At 39.5% G+C, this 16,841-nt stretch overlaps 1 protein-coding gene and 1 long non-coding RNA gene across 5 annotated transcripts in view; both read left to right on the top strand.

Moving 5' to 3' along the window:
• Positions 1–16,841, top strand: part of strn3 (striatin, calmodulin binding protein 3) — a 196,807-nt gene that overhangs the window by 9,842 nt on the left and 170,124 nt on the right. The gene's annotated exons all lie outside the window — the stretch shown is intronic.
• On the top strand, positions 988–8,688 carry LOC122553763 (uncharacterized). Its single transcript, XR_006312837.2, has 3 exons — positions 988–2,211; positions 3,970–4,152; positions 6,632–8,688. It is a non-coding gene; the product is annotated as an uncharacterized LOC122553763 (long non-coding RNA).

Below are 16,841 nucleotides of genomic sequence, written 5' to 3'. Positions count from 1 at the left end.
AGAGAGGTATAACAGTACAATAGAGGAAACCAACACAACATTAAAAGGAGAGCGCGGGAAAGAAAAGAGGCATTTCAGCTGCCATTGCCCACAAAAAAAATCAACGAGGTAAAAACAATGACTGCAGATGCTGGAAACCAGATTCTGGATTAGTGGTGCTGGAAGAGCACAGCAGTTCAGGCAGCATCCAAGGAGCAGCTCCTTGGATGCTGCCTGAACTGCTGTGCTCTTCCAGCACCACTAATCCACAAAAAAAATCCACTAATAATGGAAAATGTCTTGTCTTTATTGGAACCTGCATGGAGGGTCCTGACCAGGTCTTGCATTTGGTAAACCGGTGCTGATTATTTAGCAGATACTACAGTATACAGAGGAACCTCAATTATCCAAATGCCAGTTATCTGAAAATTGGATTATCCGAAGGAGATCTTGAGGTCCCAAAAGAAACAATGCATCATAGATGTGTGTCCAACACTGATATCATGTCTTTTGTTTACAGTGATTAAAAGTGCTGCCGAGAACAGTCCTGGACCGATGGGAGCACAGGCACCATCTCTAAATGACAGACATCCCACCCCTCCCCACACTTCCCCTGGAGTTGTACACAAGGGTGTACCCTAAACCCCCCTTCCCCAGATAATCTCTCCAACATTGTCCTGTACAGGGCAAAGATGGAACCTGTCAGAAGGTTGCAGTAAAAAGTTGTGTGTGTGTGCTATTTGGAGACTCGCCCCCCTCACTCCCAAAAGACAGTAGCAGCAGCAGTCTTGTTGTTGGTGTCCAGTCTGGCTGACCAGGAGAGTGAGTGGAAGGGGATGGGGATGGGGGGAGGCAGATGGGGGTGCGTGCAGGGAATGGGAGTGGGCGGAAGGGGGTGATATTAGGGGTGGGTAGGGGGGTAGTGTTGGATGGGGATTGGGGGCGGGCGGGGGGGGGCAGTGTTGGACTGGGATGGGGGGGATGCGGGGTCTTGCATGCGCTGCGCTGCTGCCTTGTCTGAACGGGAGCAGACTTAATAGAAAGCTCCAGAGGAAAGGCACTGAATCTAACCGAATAATCAGTTATCTGAACGAAATAGTGCCTGCCCATCTCATTCGGATAACCAAGGTTCCCCTTGGTTCAGGCCTTGATGTAAACAGTTTGATTGTTGTATGCATTCAGCAGCAGTGTTGTTCTTGGCAGACAAGGCATGGCAAAAGAAATTGGAACCTACAATTATTGGAATTAAAACATTCGACTCCTATTTCAGCTGAAGACGAAACCCCATTATTGACTGGGCAAAGTTTAATAAGGAAAACAAGGATTTGGAGAGGCCATTAGTTGTTTTGTAAGTGATTTGTACAACCTCATACATAATAGTCAGCATAGAACTTTGATACAGGCTCGTACAGAGCTGCATTGTGTTAGGATGAAGCCCTATCACTATTTTACAGCACAAAGAAGGCCTGTAACACCTCAAGTAGAGCAGTTCACCAGACAGACTGAACCTTACAAGTATGACAAATTCTTATTGGAGGGGACAGTGATTTTCATTTGGGTCAATCCACTCTGGGCATTTGGGAAGAATAAGGATGTGGAAGTGAAGGGTAAAGTTATTATTGTTAAAAGATAATCTTGAAGAGGGTAATGTACAGTAACTGGCAGTAGGACTGGCTGTTGACAGATTAATGAGAAAGTGAGGACTACAGATGCTGCAGATCAGAGCTGAAAATGTGTTGCTGGAAAAGCGCAGCAGGTCAGGCAGCATCCAAGGAGCAGGAGAATCGACGTTTCGGGCATGAGCCCTTCAGAAATGAGGAAAGTGTTGACAGATTAACTATGCCTTTTCCTCTGTGTGGCTTTTGAGCATGTGTTTGAGAAGCTATGTCATTGTGAAGTCAGAACACATGGAACTGGAGCCTGAATCTGTAGGATCCTAGGTGATTTTCTGCTTTACCATCCCTTGTACATGGTTATATTTTGTTAATATTGATGTTAATTACAAGAATCAAGACCTGTATTTTTCACTGCAGGATCTAAAGAGAGTAAAAGATCAGAAATCAGATTCAAGTGGAAAGAGAATTCTGAAGTCGGGAGAAAATCTTTGGTGGGGAAAATCTTGATTAAAAATCAGGATGTGGAAATGAAGGCGACAGAAGAAATTCCAAGTGTTGTTCAGAGCTAAGCATTTTGAGGGACTTCATAGAATGTCCCCAGAAAGCCATTCTTTATGTGAGTTGAATGATTGGCAGAGTGTTTAAAAATATATGAATCTGCATCATTGTAGATCCTGATACTGTCCTCAGATTAAAAAAAACACACTCTATATTCCAGCAGCAGTGATTGGGTATAAATTGTGATTGAAAGTTCTGCCTTTTTTTTCCACCTATTCTTTCTCCAGCTCAATTCAAGTTGAGGGACACGTAGTGAATGGTACCAGCTACACTAGCACAAACTAGGCAATAATACTAGAGTATGTTTTGGCTTTTAGAGGTCAGAAACACTCCACAATGCTTAGCAAATTGATCCACTGAATAACTGTACAGAAAAGAAGGACCGTGCTAATTGCATTGATAGCTTTAATATCCGCCTCAGAGGATTGGAGAGTCAGTTTGGTATTATTTATCCACAAAACCATTGAGCAAGTTTCAAAGTGATGCTTCTCTCCCTCGCTTTACTATTTTCCATTCCATTGTATGGTGACATGTAGTTTAGCTTTCTAACATTCAAAAATATTCTTTTGAAACTTATTTTTCTTGTCATTTAAAAGCCTCTTTTTAGGGCAAGTAAGCCATATCTTGGAGGTGTTCAAAGAGAACAAGACTGTCTGCCAGTTACTTATTTGTGACTTCCAGACCCTAATAGCGATCAGGCAAAACAGATTTGGGTATATCATTACATCATGTAATCACTTTCAGGTATATCCTGAGTATCATGGTCTAGAGGTTACAATGCTGTATCAGCTACTCTAAGGTGATAGCTGAGAGATCATGTACAGTAAATCTTTACTTGTCAACTTGTAACAAAAAGATGACCATGAAAGCAGCCAATTGCATCAGAACTCAAGGAAGGAAGTTTGTCATTATCCTTGATCTGACTTGCATGTTATTGCTGTCCCACACAATGTGTAACAAAATGTCTGCAGAACACCCCACATCCATTGGCTTCTGAGGCAGAATATTGTAAAGTCGAACAACTTTGTGAAAGGAAAAGATATATTCTCGTGTCTTAAAAGGCTGACTCCTAAATGTAAAACACTGTCTTCTAGTTCTGGACTGACCTACAAGAGCAAACATAGTTTCCACATCCACCACTCAATTCTGGAGTTCAGTGGAAATAAGCCCAGACATAATCTACTCATCCTGGTTTCACTTGTATTTATAAGGAAAGTTTATTTACTGTTTTAATGCATATAATAATTTGTTTCATTTGACAATGTATAACATAGGACAGATTTCACTTTTTTTTCATTGCTTTCAGTCAGAATGCAAATCTTTTTTGGGAAATATTTAGAAAATCGATCAATTAAATATGAATGTAGAGTTGAGAATGTGTATAGAGTATAAGCAGGCAGAGGAACTGTTAAGTTCTGAGTTTTGTGGTTCAGCTGAGCATGACTCAGATCAGATAACAACTTACAGTTAACAATGGGGTGCTGGAAGCAAGGGTAATGGGTTAACAAGATGGAAAAGCATTCATTATGTAGACCCATTTAACAAGATGAGGTAGAGTGCAGCATGTAATGTCAGTTAACAAGGTGATATGTATTTATTATGTGAAGTCAGTTATTCATTGTGTAACAGCAGATGGCTTAATCTTTACTATTGATACTCGTTGACTGTAACGGTCACCCAATTAATATGTATATTGCCTTATCTGGATGCTTCTCCATGTAAAAAGATGATATAGTTCATTGAGAAACTGCTGTTCCAGAGAAGACCGTGAACTCATGTCTCTGTGCACATGGGTGATCGTTCTCTCTCCCTCCAGGAGCCGGAATAAAGATGAAGGAGGTAAAACTACGTTGTGTCTCTGCGTGTTTTGCTTCAACTGAGGGGGGAAACGGGATGACACAATATTGGCATAGCTGGCAGCATCAAAACGGATAGTTATGATTGGACGGTGTCAGCAGCCGTCTGCAACATCGCCGTCTCGACAGGACGGGCCCACAAGGTAAGATTTTAAACCTTGGTCCCTCTCGATATTCCTGTGTGCCGGCGACAGTCCCCTCGCACAGTCGCTCTCTATTCTACGGATTCGTCAAATGGTAATTAGTTCAGTCGAGAGACACAGTTTCGCAAGTGTGCTGGGAGGCAGAGGTTTGCGGTCTCTGTGCTGTATTTGGCAGGTGGCGAGTGGTGATTGAAGTTTGAGTCCTCTATGTGGTACTGGGGTTCGAGTCCCCTGGTGTGGATTTGGGTTGAGGTTCGAGTCCCCTGGGGTGGGTTTGGTTGAGGTTCAAGTCCCCTGGGGTGGGTTTGGTTGAGGTTTGAGTCCCCTGGGGTGGGTTTGGTTGAGGTTCAAGTCCCCTGGGGTGGGTTTGGTTGAGGTTTGAGTCCCCTGGGGTGGGTTTGGTTGAGGTTCAAGTCCCATGGGCTGGGTTTGGGTTGAGGTTCAAGTCCTCTGCGCGGTACTGGGGTTTGAATCTACTGGGTGGGTTGATTTGAGATTCAAGTCCTCCGTACTGTGCTGAGGTTGAGTTTTCTGTGTTTAAATGAGCTTTGAGCTCTGTGTTTAAGCAAGGTTTGAGTTTTCTGCGTTTAAGTAGGGTTCAAGCAAAGTGAGAAAGGGGTTAAAGTCCCCTAGTGGCGAAATTTGAGGCTCTGTGAATCTTTGTTCTGGGGGAAGAGAGTGGCTTGGATTGCAGCACCATGTGGTCCGCTGCGAGGGATTTCTCTTTTTATAAGTGTAATTCCAGTGAGAGGATGCGAAAAAAGAAATGAAGACCAGAAACTCTGAAATTAAGGTCGTACTAATACTGGATTGAAAAAGGAAAGTTGCAATTTAGATGGTGCCATGCTGAGAGAATTGTTTAAAAATTTTGGTTTGTTAAAATACTGGTTCAGAAAATCCTTTTGAAGTAACTGTTTTGCCTTATTTGAATCAGGATGTCAGTGTGTAATGTGGCCAATGTAATGGGGCAGAATTTGTTTTTACATTTGAAATTGAATATTGTGTCCTTTTTAAAATGATCAAACATGTAACCTTAAAGCAAATTGATTGAGTACCTTGATCCCCTGATTTATTGAAATTCTACAATGCCTGTTAAAACAAAACAGTTGGGTCAGTAGTCATGTTTTAGCCAGATGAGAGTATTGTATTAAAATATCTTTGCTGCTGTGTTTTAATGCAGAATTAACACAAAAAGAAGAGTGCATTTTTAGTTTGATGTTTTGTTAAGTTTTTTTAGAGAATATTAGAACTTGAGGCTGAACTGCTTAAATTCTGTTAATTATTGTTAAGACCTCATTGACCCCCTTCATACTGCAAATTCAAAGAGTGTTGACTTTTTCCAAAATTGCCACTGTAATTCCGACTGTTTTTATTTAGTAAGTTTCATTTGGAGAACACATTTAAAATATCCTGTATTTGTTTCCCATGAATATTTGAGATTTAAATCTGAACTGAAACTGCATCTTTCCTTTATTGGTCAGAGTATTGAGTACAGGAGTTGGGAGGTCATGTTGCGGCTGTATGAGACATTGATTAGGCCACTTTTGGTGTATTGTGTGCGATTCCGGTCTCCTTCCTATCAGAAGGTTGTTGTGAAACTTGGAAAGGTTCAGAAAAGATTTACAAGGATGTTGCCAGGGTTGGAGGATTTGAGCTATCAGGAGAGGTTGAATAGGTGAGGGCTGATTTCCCTGGAGTGTTGGAAGCTGAGGGGTGACCTTGTAGAGGTTTATAAAATCATGAAGGGCATGGATAGGATAAACAGACAAAGCCTTTTCCCTGGGGTCGGGAGTCCAGAACTAGAGGGCATAGGTTTAGGGTGAGAGGGGAAAGATATAAAAGAGACCTAAGGGGCAACTTTTCACACAGAGGGTGGTGTGTGAATGGAATGAGCTGCCAGAGGAAGTGGTGGAGGCTAATACAATTGTAACATTTAAAAGGCATCTGGATAGTTTTGGAGGGCTATGGGTCGGGCAGGTGGGACGAGATTGGGTTGGGCTATCTGGTCGGCATGGACAAGTTGGACTGAAGGGTCTGAGTCCATGCTGTATGTCTCTATGACTGTAATTGCTAAAGCACAGGAAACATTTTGTTGTTTTCTTGCTGTTCTAGACTTTGAAAATACTTTTCCTGACAGCTTTCACATTAGCTAAATATCAATTTGATAAAGAAAAGTAATTTTTGAATAACCTGACTGAGGTACCCAAGGGTTTGATTTTTAGGACCATTGATTGTTGTTTATAATTAACTGAATTGTTTAAGCAGTATAATTTAGAAGTTTATGGACTGTATAAAACTTGATAATGTCATAAATAGTGAACAAAGTAACAGACTTCAAGATAACTGAGAAGGTTGAAATGGGCATACACCATTTAGTGTAGTTAAATGTGTGACTGTGTTCATACTGATATCCGCCTTGGTAAGGAAGGAATGAGAGAGGAAATGCAAAGCTGTTTTCAGCTGCTAACATCTTCTCTAGAGTTTCTCCAGAGTTTCTCCATTCACAGGTAAAGCACGCCCTTGGACCACCACCCACCCATCCACAGCCTGATCTAACGGATTCAATCAGTCATGAGCACGAAAAGTGAAGAAGTTAACAACAGTGAACAGTGAAGTGTCAGTGGCCTTCCTATGAACATTAAACCATGTGAGCTTTACCTTTTCTTTCGATCATTTAAGGAATATGAAGATACACTGATCAAGCTAACATCAAAACAGTCAGTTGGCTTTGTTACATTTAATGGTAGAACAGAAGCAGAAGCAGCAAAGAATGCTGCATTCACCTGGCCTGCTGCTGCAACTGCTGCACTGCACACTCAGATGCGCTGATATCTTCCATTTGAAGCATTTCCGGAAGGATGGAAGTCTCGTCAGTTTTGTTAAGTATTTAACTGCCATTATGCAAGAAATCAGATTTCTCCGTGAAGTGATGCACAAGGACACACTGAATTTTGTTTTGAGATTGGACTTTACTAAAGGAGATTTTGGAGAACTGGCTCATTTCCACTCTACTTGGAAGGGATGGAGTGGTCAGTAAGGACTGGGAATTTAAGAACGTTACTGGTGAATTTTTTTCCCACATGGGGGTAGGATTCAAATTCTATTTACTGTAACAGACTAGTATTTTTGTTGTTATAATCATTGTGTGCTGTGTGTCAATAACTTGCTTAAATAATGGCTGTCAGTCTTTGAAACTTGGTAGTGCCATTCATTATCATGAAATGATAAAAGGAGGGAATGAGAATGTGTATAGGGTATAAGTAGGCAGGGAAAGAGTTAAGTTCTGAATTTTGTGGAACAAAAGGTTCAGCTGAGCATGACTCAGATCAGATAAGAACTTGCAGTTAGCAATGGGGTGCTGGAGGCAAGGATAATGGGTTAACAAGTAGAAAAGCATTCATTATGTAGAGCCATTTAACAAGATGAGGTAACATTCAGTATGTAACATCAGTTAACAAGGTGATATATATTCATTATGTGAAGTCAGTTATTCATTGGGTCACAGCAGATGGCTTAATCTTTACTATTGATACTCGTTAATTGTAATGATCACCCAATTAGTATACATGTTGCCTTATCTGCGTGCTCTTCCCTGTAAAATGACTATCGTTCACTGAGAAACTGCTGTTCCAGAGTTGACGGTGAACTCATGTCTCTGTGCACATGGGTGATCGTTCTCTCTCCCTCCAGTGCCCGGAATAAAGATGGAGGTAAAACTACGCTGTGTCTCTGCGTTTTGCTTCAACTGAAGGGGGAATAGCATGACAGAGTCTACTAATTCCTTCAATATTAGTACATTATAAGAGCTCTGTTCATAAATTTCTAAGTGTGAGAGTAAGAAACAAGCTTTATATTTATGTATTTGAAGTGAGTTGAGCATTGTAAAACACTGTTTAAAAGTCATGTTGTCCAGTATATAACTTAATTTGTTTGTGCTAATTATTTATACTTGTATACAATTTTGATGTACAGACCTATAAGGTAAGTATACAAATGTATAAGTTTAGAACGGGGTTGACCATCTAGCCCTGCTCCCAAATTCAATATATTCATGGCTGATCTCAACTTCACATTCCTGATTACCCACTATGAACTTTCACCCCTTTGCTTATCAAGCACCTACCTACTGCTGTCTTAGAAATATTAAAAGCTTCTGCTTCTACTGCCTTTTGAGGAAGAGAATTTTGAAGACTCTCAACTCTCAGAAATAAATGTCTTTTCATCTCTGTCTTAAATGGACCAATGAGCGCCAATGAATGTTATCTATCTGGACTTCAAGAAAGCCTTTGACAAGGTGCTGCATAGGAGGCTGCTGAGTAAGATAATGGCTCATGGTGTTAGAGGCACAGTACTAGCATGGATAGAAGATTGGCTGTCTGGCAGAAAATAGAAAGTGGGGATAAAAAGGTCATTCTCAGAGTGACAGCTGATGACTAGTGGTGTTCCACAAGGGTCACTGAACTCGTTTGTACAGTGATGATCGAGATGAAGAACTGAGGGCATTCTGGCTAAGTTTGTAGATGATACAAAGATAAGTAGAGGGGCAGGTAGTATTTAGGTGGGGAGGCTGTGGAAGGATTTAGATAGGTTAGGAGAGTGGGCAAAGAAGTGGCAGCTGGAATGCAATGTGGGAAAGTGTGAGGTCATGCATTTTGTTAAGAAGAAGAAAGACATGGATTATTTTCTAAATAGGGAGAAAATTCAGAAATCTACAAGTGCAGAGGGACTTGAGAGTTCTAGTCCAGGATTCTCTTACAGGTTGAGTCAGTAGTTAGGAAGATAAATACAATGTTGGCATTTATTTTGAGAGGGCTAAAATATAAAAGCAGGGATATATTTCTGAGGCTTTATAAAGCTCTGACCAGACCACATTTAGAGTAGTGTGAACACTTTTGGGCCCCATATGTCAGGGAGGATGTGCTGGCCTTTGACTGGGTTCAGAGAAGGTTCACGAGAATGATCCCAGGAGTGAAAGGCTTAATATAGGAAGAACATTTGAGGACTCTGGGTCTATACTCGATAGAGTTTAGAATGGTGAGGGAGGATCTAACAGAAACTTAAAGAATACTGAATAGCATGGACAGAGTGGATGTTGGGAAGGTATCCCCATTGATAGGAGAGACTAGGACCCAAGGGCCAGCCTTAGAGTAAAGGGAAGTCCTATAGAATAAAGATAAGGAGAAATTTCTTCAGCCAGAGAGTGGTGAATCTGTAGAATTAATTGCACAGAACACTGCGGAGGCCAAGTCATTGAGTATATTTAAGACAGAGGTAGATAGGTTCTTGATTGTCATGGGGATCAAGGGTTAAAGCAGGAGAATAGGGTTCAGAAACTTATCGGCTGTGATTGAATGGCGGAGGAGACTAGATTGACTGAATGGCCTAATTTCTGCTCATACACTGGGCACATACCATAAGGTATATCTCTACAGGGCCCAGTATAATTGAAGCATAGCCTTCTATCCTTTTGTTTTTATTGCTGTCACATAAATAATGGCTATTTTAGTCATGACCACACTATATGTAACAAAAACTCATGAAAAGCCAATTTTTTTTATTCATTCATGGGACATGGGCTTCACTGCTTGGGCCAGCACTTACTGCCTGTCCTTAATTACCTTTTGAGTACCTGTATTGAGTTGCCTACTTGAACCCCTACAATCTTTTAATATGGATTTACCCAAAATACAATTAGAGAAGAAGTTACAGATTTTGACACAGCAACACTGATAGAATGGCAATATATTTCCAAGTCATGATGGTGAGTGGCTTGGAGGGGAATTTGCAGATGGAGGTGTTCCTATGTCCTCCTAGATAGTGATGATGGATTTCTAAAGTCTGTCTGAGGAACCTTGGTGAATCTCTGTAGTGCATCTTGTAGATCAGATGCACTACTGTTACTGTGTGTCAGTGGTGGAGGGAGTGAATGTTTGCCAGTCAGATTTTATCCTGAATGGTGTCAAACTTGTGGCATGTTGTTGGAACTGCACTCAACCAGGAAACACTGTTTCCTACTACAAGATTTTAAAAGAATTGAAGGAATTGTTAATTATGATCTTCCAAATTTTTTATTGTTGGAAGAGTAAAGACTGCAGATGTCTGGGAGCATGTTCCCCTCCTAGCCACACATCATCCTGACTTAGAATTATATGGCTATTCCTTCATGGTCACTGGCTGAAAATCCAGGAAGTCTGTTCCTGAACTATTGAGTACACTTATGCCACAAGGACTGTAACTCACTTTTAAGAAGGCAACTCATTTCTTGAAGAAAATAGGAAATGGATAATAAATGCTGGCCTAGTCAGAGGTACTTCCATCCCATGAACTAATTTTAAGAAATTGTTTTGTTCCTTTGAATTGAGAAGCAACCAGTGTCACTAGTATTTAAGAAAGGTTGGAGAGAGAAACTAGGAATTTATCATCCTATTAGCCTGAATGCAGCTGTGTCAAGTCAGTACAATATGTTACAGGAAGTCTTCGCTTCATGGTATGTTTTTTTTAAAGTCCGCTTGAAGTGAAACAACATTAAGTGAATTTCTCATTTAAATTATTATCAAAGCTATGATAGGTTCTCTGAAGCCTTTTCTTTCAGAAATGAAATCTTAAAACATTGTAACCTTTAAGTTGAAATACCTATCTTTGTTGACTTTCTGTATTGCTAAATGAAATAACTCAAATTATTTTAATGAACATATGAAAGGTAGTAATTTTCTATCGACTGCCATTCTCTGCCAATTCTGTGTCGTGAACCTCTCGTTTGCTGCACTGCACTTTTGCTGCCAACCCTCTGGTTTCTCATACTCTCTAACTATGCACTCATTGTCGGTCCTCCTGGGCTTATGGTCTCTGCCATCTCTTACCCTCCACTCAGCTGGCTGATCCTCCAGGCTTGCAACCTTTTAGCTCACCCTCTGGTCTTGTGTCCTTTGCCACCCCTATGCCCTTCCTTTCACTGATCCTTGCACTCAAGATTTTGTTCTTAAACTTAACTGCCCACCACATCCTCTCCTGTCACTGCTGATCTCCTATTCCTTGCTCACAGTTGAGAGTTCAGGAGAGGAAAGCAGTAAACAAAAGAAAGAATCAGTGAGCAGGATATTGAGCAAAAGGAAGGATCAGTGAGAGAAAGAGTTAGTGAAAGAGGCTGCACCAGACTGGTTCAGACTGTCTCTCACACCTAAGTGGTGCAGAATCCCTTGACAATGAAATCCATAATCCTAAGTGAGAATTCAAGCCCCAAACAGTTGACTGACTTTAAACTGGGTACTTACTGTGACTGGAATAGACTGCCTGACCATCTGAGCCAATATGAATTGATCAGAGAGAAATCGCATGGATTTGTAAGGAGTATGCCATATCAAAATGAGTCAACCCTTTTCAAAAGGTCACTAGCATGATAGATAAGGAAGGATCTGTGGATGTTATTCATGTGGATTTCTAGAGACACTTGACACTCCCACACAAGGATAACAAAAATAAGAGTTCACGGAATTTGAATCAATTTAACTACTCGAGTAATGAATTGCTTAGGAAATCAGAAGGTTTGAAGTGGGAATAATGGACTCAATTTAACAGGTTGTGACTAATGGTGTTCACCAATGATTAACCTGTGTTTTGCGATCTTGGATTTTCAATTGTAAGAACGCTAACACTATGTATGGGGTTTACTCATTTCGTCTTTCAAGTCTGCTTTCTTTTCTCATGAGCAGCCACTTAAGCCATGCTTTCCCACATACCCAGATTCTCTGAAACAAAAATGTTAATCTGATATGAGTATTTGAAACGAATGCACATCCACAATTCACTGGGATGGAAAATTTGAAATATTTATTTTCTTTTGAAGAAATTTTACAAGCCTTTGAAGAAATTTTTTTGCATTTCAGACCTTTATGTCCCGAGACTGTGATTCCTTCTTCTAGATTTTGCCAGCCAAGGAAAATATCCTCCTTGTCTCTACCTTGTCAATCCTATTTAGACCAGGAATCAGTCAGGTGAACCTTTATGGCCTCCTAGTAAAGCAAGTAGATTCATCCATCTATATATATATAAAATGTAAATTATACATGATACTCCAAGTATAGTCTCATCAAGGCCCAAAACAATGGCAATAAGACTTCAATTTGGAATAAAGGCTAACATATCATTTGTTTGCCTAACTGCTTGTGATACCTGGATATTAATATTCTGTGGTTCATTTACATAAGGAACTCAAAATTCCTGTGAATAAAAATATTTCCAAATCTCTTCATATTTTTAAAAAAATCCACTTTTTTATTTGTTCCAAACGAGTGGCTAAGCTTCCATTTCACTACATTGTATGATCTTGTCCACTTACCTAACCTGTATGCTTTTCAGTAGATGGTCAATTGTCTTATGACATTCTGAGTGCACTGTGTTTCTTTCATCGTGAGATATGGGCATCACTGACAGGGTATTGATTTAATATCCATTCCTATTGTCCTGGAAAAGGCAGTGCATTTTGAATAACTGTAGTTTCATCTGGTAAAGTTACTAGCCACCCTCAACAACTTGATACTCAGACCACTTTCCATGAGCTAAACAGCTTGCATGTGTTCTAATTTACAGTTTACAGTTTGCATCTTTTAAAGTGTGTGCTGGAGCATCTAAGTGCCTTGGTTTCTTCCTGATCGTAACTTCAGTTTTGCTTTTAAAGCTGCTGTGACTCCAACTAGTGGAAAATCCCCTTATACCTACTCCATTGATTTTAATTTTATAATGGTAACTTTGTCTTGCACTTGATATCATGGGGCATTCAAGCATACCTGTTGAATTCAGGTTTTATTATATTTGCGCCAAGGCTCCAATGGGGTCACGAGTCCAATAGTTTTGGTGGAATCCAAACTAAGTTTTGGTGAGAATGTTATTGTCAAGTAAGTTATGTTTGCTAGAGCTTTTGATAACACTTTAATCACTTAACCGATGATTTGAGAAATAGGGCAGTTATTTGTTGGATTTAGCCTATTTGTTTTAGATAGGATACACCTGTGTAATTTTTTATTCGTCTGGCAGAGTTGTAGCTGTATTGGCTCAGAGGACTCCTCTATATTGATAATACTATGCTAACCACTCAAACAGAAACTTATCCACGTATGGATTATCTTTTCCAAGCCTGTAATGTATTCTCTCTGTTCAAGAAATGTATGGCCATTGAACTGTTGTCACATCTCTGCTTTGATTTTATAAAATAATATCCTGTTGGTAAGAAAATTCTGTTACCATGGGTGATAGGCAATTTATCTCTTGATGCAAGATTTTATATGTATAAAAGAAAAGCAACTATTATGTTTGCTTGAAACATGAAATTTCCATGAAACACTTTCAAACTAACTCTTCAAACCAGTTTGTGGTTTAGGAGACGTGCATTCTAAGCACCTTGCATGAAACATGGGTGACTCGCAGCTATGAAGAAAGGAAACTTTAAAAGCTTTCAACTTGCCTATTTCTGAAATGTTCTAGACATCTCATGGAAGGAGAAAATCTCAAATGCAGCCTCTGAAAGGTGAAGTTCCCAAGTGTGTCAGCACTCAATAAGCAGTGTTGACTTTGCTAGCTCAATTGTGGTGATATGGAGAACAGTTGCATGCCTAAGGATTTTATGTATGACAAGATAACTGGAATCAGATGACTAGTTGGATGCACAAGGCTCTACTTCAAGGATGCTTGCAAATATGACATTAGGCCCTAAACATTTATTCTTTCGCCAAGGAAACACCAGCTGATGACTGAAAAGTTTGGGCATTCTCTGTTACTATGTGCTACCATGATAACCAACAGCAACACCCAGTAACCACTCTAATTACAGCAGATGTGGCAAAACTTTCATTCTGAATTGGTTGCTTTTAGCTATCAACAAAAATGCATCATATATATGCTTTATATGTATAAAGGAAAATGCTGGACTGAGCGATGAAATAATGCTGACCAGCTTGACTGGAACAGCTTAGCAAGGAACATGACTAGTTCTGGAATGTGAGACTTGAGTACTGCATGTGGGATGTTGTTAGGGTGGTGGCCTTTGCTGTATCAGTGCACCCAGCCATTTCTTGCTATCATGTAGAGTGAATTGAATAGCTGAAGAAAATTGCACCTGCTTCAGCCTCATATTGTGCACTGGTGTACTGGGCTGCACCATGGGGATATCTGTGGAACTGCCTCTGTTAATTTTAATTATCTACCAGCATTCATGTTTGGATGTTGCAAGGCTGATTTATTCAGTGTTGCAAGTTGCTTCTACTCTTTAGTGTGCACATAATTTGGTATTGTAATCTCACGTCATTTTTAAATATATCTGGTGCTGCTTCTGCCATACTGTCCTATACTAATTAAACTAAATCTTTTTGGCTCTATGGTATAGGTAGATATCCTTTTATCTAAAATCTGAAAAGCTCCGAAATCCAAAGGTTTTTTTTTCTGAAGGTTTTTCCTCTTTTAACAAGGTTGTTTGGTGTGCAAGCAGTTAACCCACCTCCGCATCCACTCGATGCATGTCACTCAGATGCAACGTGAGTGGGCATGGCCCAGCATTGGCATGCCTCAATTCTGTCTCAGGGCCCGTATTATTCATAGTGTTGTTCAGTAAGATTATTTAAAATTTCACCGTCAAAACGTCACTTATTCCGAAATTCGAACAATTCCGAAAACCAGCTAGTCCCAAGCATTTCGGATAAAGGATTGTGTACCTGTACAATAATGATAGTCAGGAATGTACTTTACCATAAAATGGTAAAATACACTTCTGGTGCTGACATTAGCTGACGATGCCTGATTTGGAGCTCCTATATTTTTCTAAAAATATCCTATTTAGCATACCCATTATATTTTTCTGGAAAATGAACTCAGGCTAACTGGCCTATAAGTTATTTCCTTTCTCCCTCTGACCTTTGTGTATAAATGATTTGGATAAAGGTATACAAAGTCAAATATCCAAGTTTCAGGTTACCTGTAATTTAGGTGATACAGAAAGCAGTACATATGGGAGCAGAAATTTGGAAAGGGACTTTGATGTAATGAGTGTGCAGAACTGGGACAATTGGAGTTAAATTGGGACAATTGGGAAATAGGGTCATTTATTTAAGACCTTAAGGCAAATTGGAGTATTCACTAAATGGAAAGAAACTAGGAACTGTGGATGGAGAGACATTTATGGGTCATAATGCTAAAATTTACAAAAGCTGTAGGACAGGCACAAGAAATAATTTAAAAAGCAAATGGAGTGTTAGATTTGTTTTCAAGGGTTGGAGCACAAGAGGGTGAAAGTTAGATTAAAGCTGTTCAAAGCTCTCATGAGAACCATTTCTCCTTGGTCAGTCCATTGAGACCGAGAATGACTGACTTCCCACTGTGGACCTTTGGGTCCTATGGTGACTCAACAGTTTGGTCTTGGATTTGCGCATCCTGCTGGAAATGGATAAGGTAATGGTTAACGAAGCTGGTGGGTTGGATGCTCGCTGTTTGTGCTTGGCCACTAACAGGCCAGCGACATTCTACTTCAGTGGTGAAACAGGCTCTAGGGACTGAATCTCACACTCCAGTTTCTGTGCATGGATCATTGAGACTTTGGATGTGGCACTACTTATGCTTATTTTAAGCTTTATATTGTTTGTAACATGATTTGTTTGGAGACTGGCCATACAAAACTATCCTCACATGACATGTGCTGGCAATGAAAATATGTAATGAATCATTACTTCACATTTCATTCCGTAAGTTGATAGTGACATTTAAGGAAAGCATGAGAAAAGCTTCAATAATGCAGTACATGTTTACATTTTAGTTTTTAGGCATTTGTACCCTGACTAATGGAAATGTCTGTCTTTTGTCTATTTTTGCAAGGGCAGTAACCTTTAGAAAGTTTGATGTTTTGGTTTGATCATGTTTTGCTGTATTACATACTTATAATTTAATTCAATCTTTACACCATCAATAAGTTATAAATAAGTAATACATATGTCTGGAAGAAAAATGATGAGTAAATAAGCTACAAACTGATAAAGTTTCCAGAATGCAAATTTGGAAACGTCTCTATCTTTGCAACTTTACTATATGTCATCATAAAAATAATTATAATTTGAATTAAATAACTAGCCTAAAGATGTGTTTAAAAAGTCCTAGCTTTTCAAAGTACTTCCTTTATCAGCTCTTATTTTAAAGTGTTCAAAGAGCCAAGTTTTGAAATCAGCCCTCCTGCATTGTTTATAAATGCAGAGTATGTTTTCATTTAGCTGATGGTGTAAATGTAGAGAATGATTTCAGGCTGTGGAACAGATGTAGAGTTTGGAAAGCTGTTGCATTAAATCAGCTGTTGCATTTCATCTTGCCCTACTGACAGCTTAGTTTTCCATTGGAATGACTTGTAAGTATTATCTTTCTTTGCCTGATAATTATAGGTCCAAGTAGTAAACGAGCAACAAATATAATTTCAGGGAAAAGAACAAGAGTTAGAATATACTAATGCCTCACAGCAAGGCAGAAATTTAGAGCTGGTATGCAATTAAAGCCAATAGATTAATTTCTTAATCTCTGTTAATATTTTTAATTGTATACTTAATGTAATTACTATATCAATTTCAAGTTGTTTTCATACTGGAGCTATTATCTCTCAATCTTCAAGAGATTACTGTTTATTTATGAGAATTGTACAGCAAAACTCGTGCTGTATTGTTCATTGT

The sequence above is a fragment of the Chiloscyllium plagiosum genome, unplaced genomic scaffold, assembly GCF_037043375.1.
Source record: "Chiloscyllium plagiosum isolate Xiang-an unplaced genomic scaffold, Cpla_swu_hap1 HiC_scaffold_8, whole genome shotgun sequence".
NCBI lineage: Eukaryota > Metazoa > Chordata > Chondrichthyes > Orectolobiformes > Hemiscylliidae > Chiloscyllium > Chiloscyllium plagiosum.
This window is presented reverse-complemented; position numbering and strand designations above follow the sequence as displayed.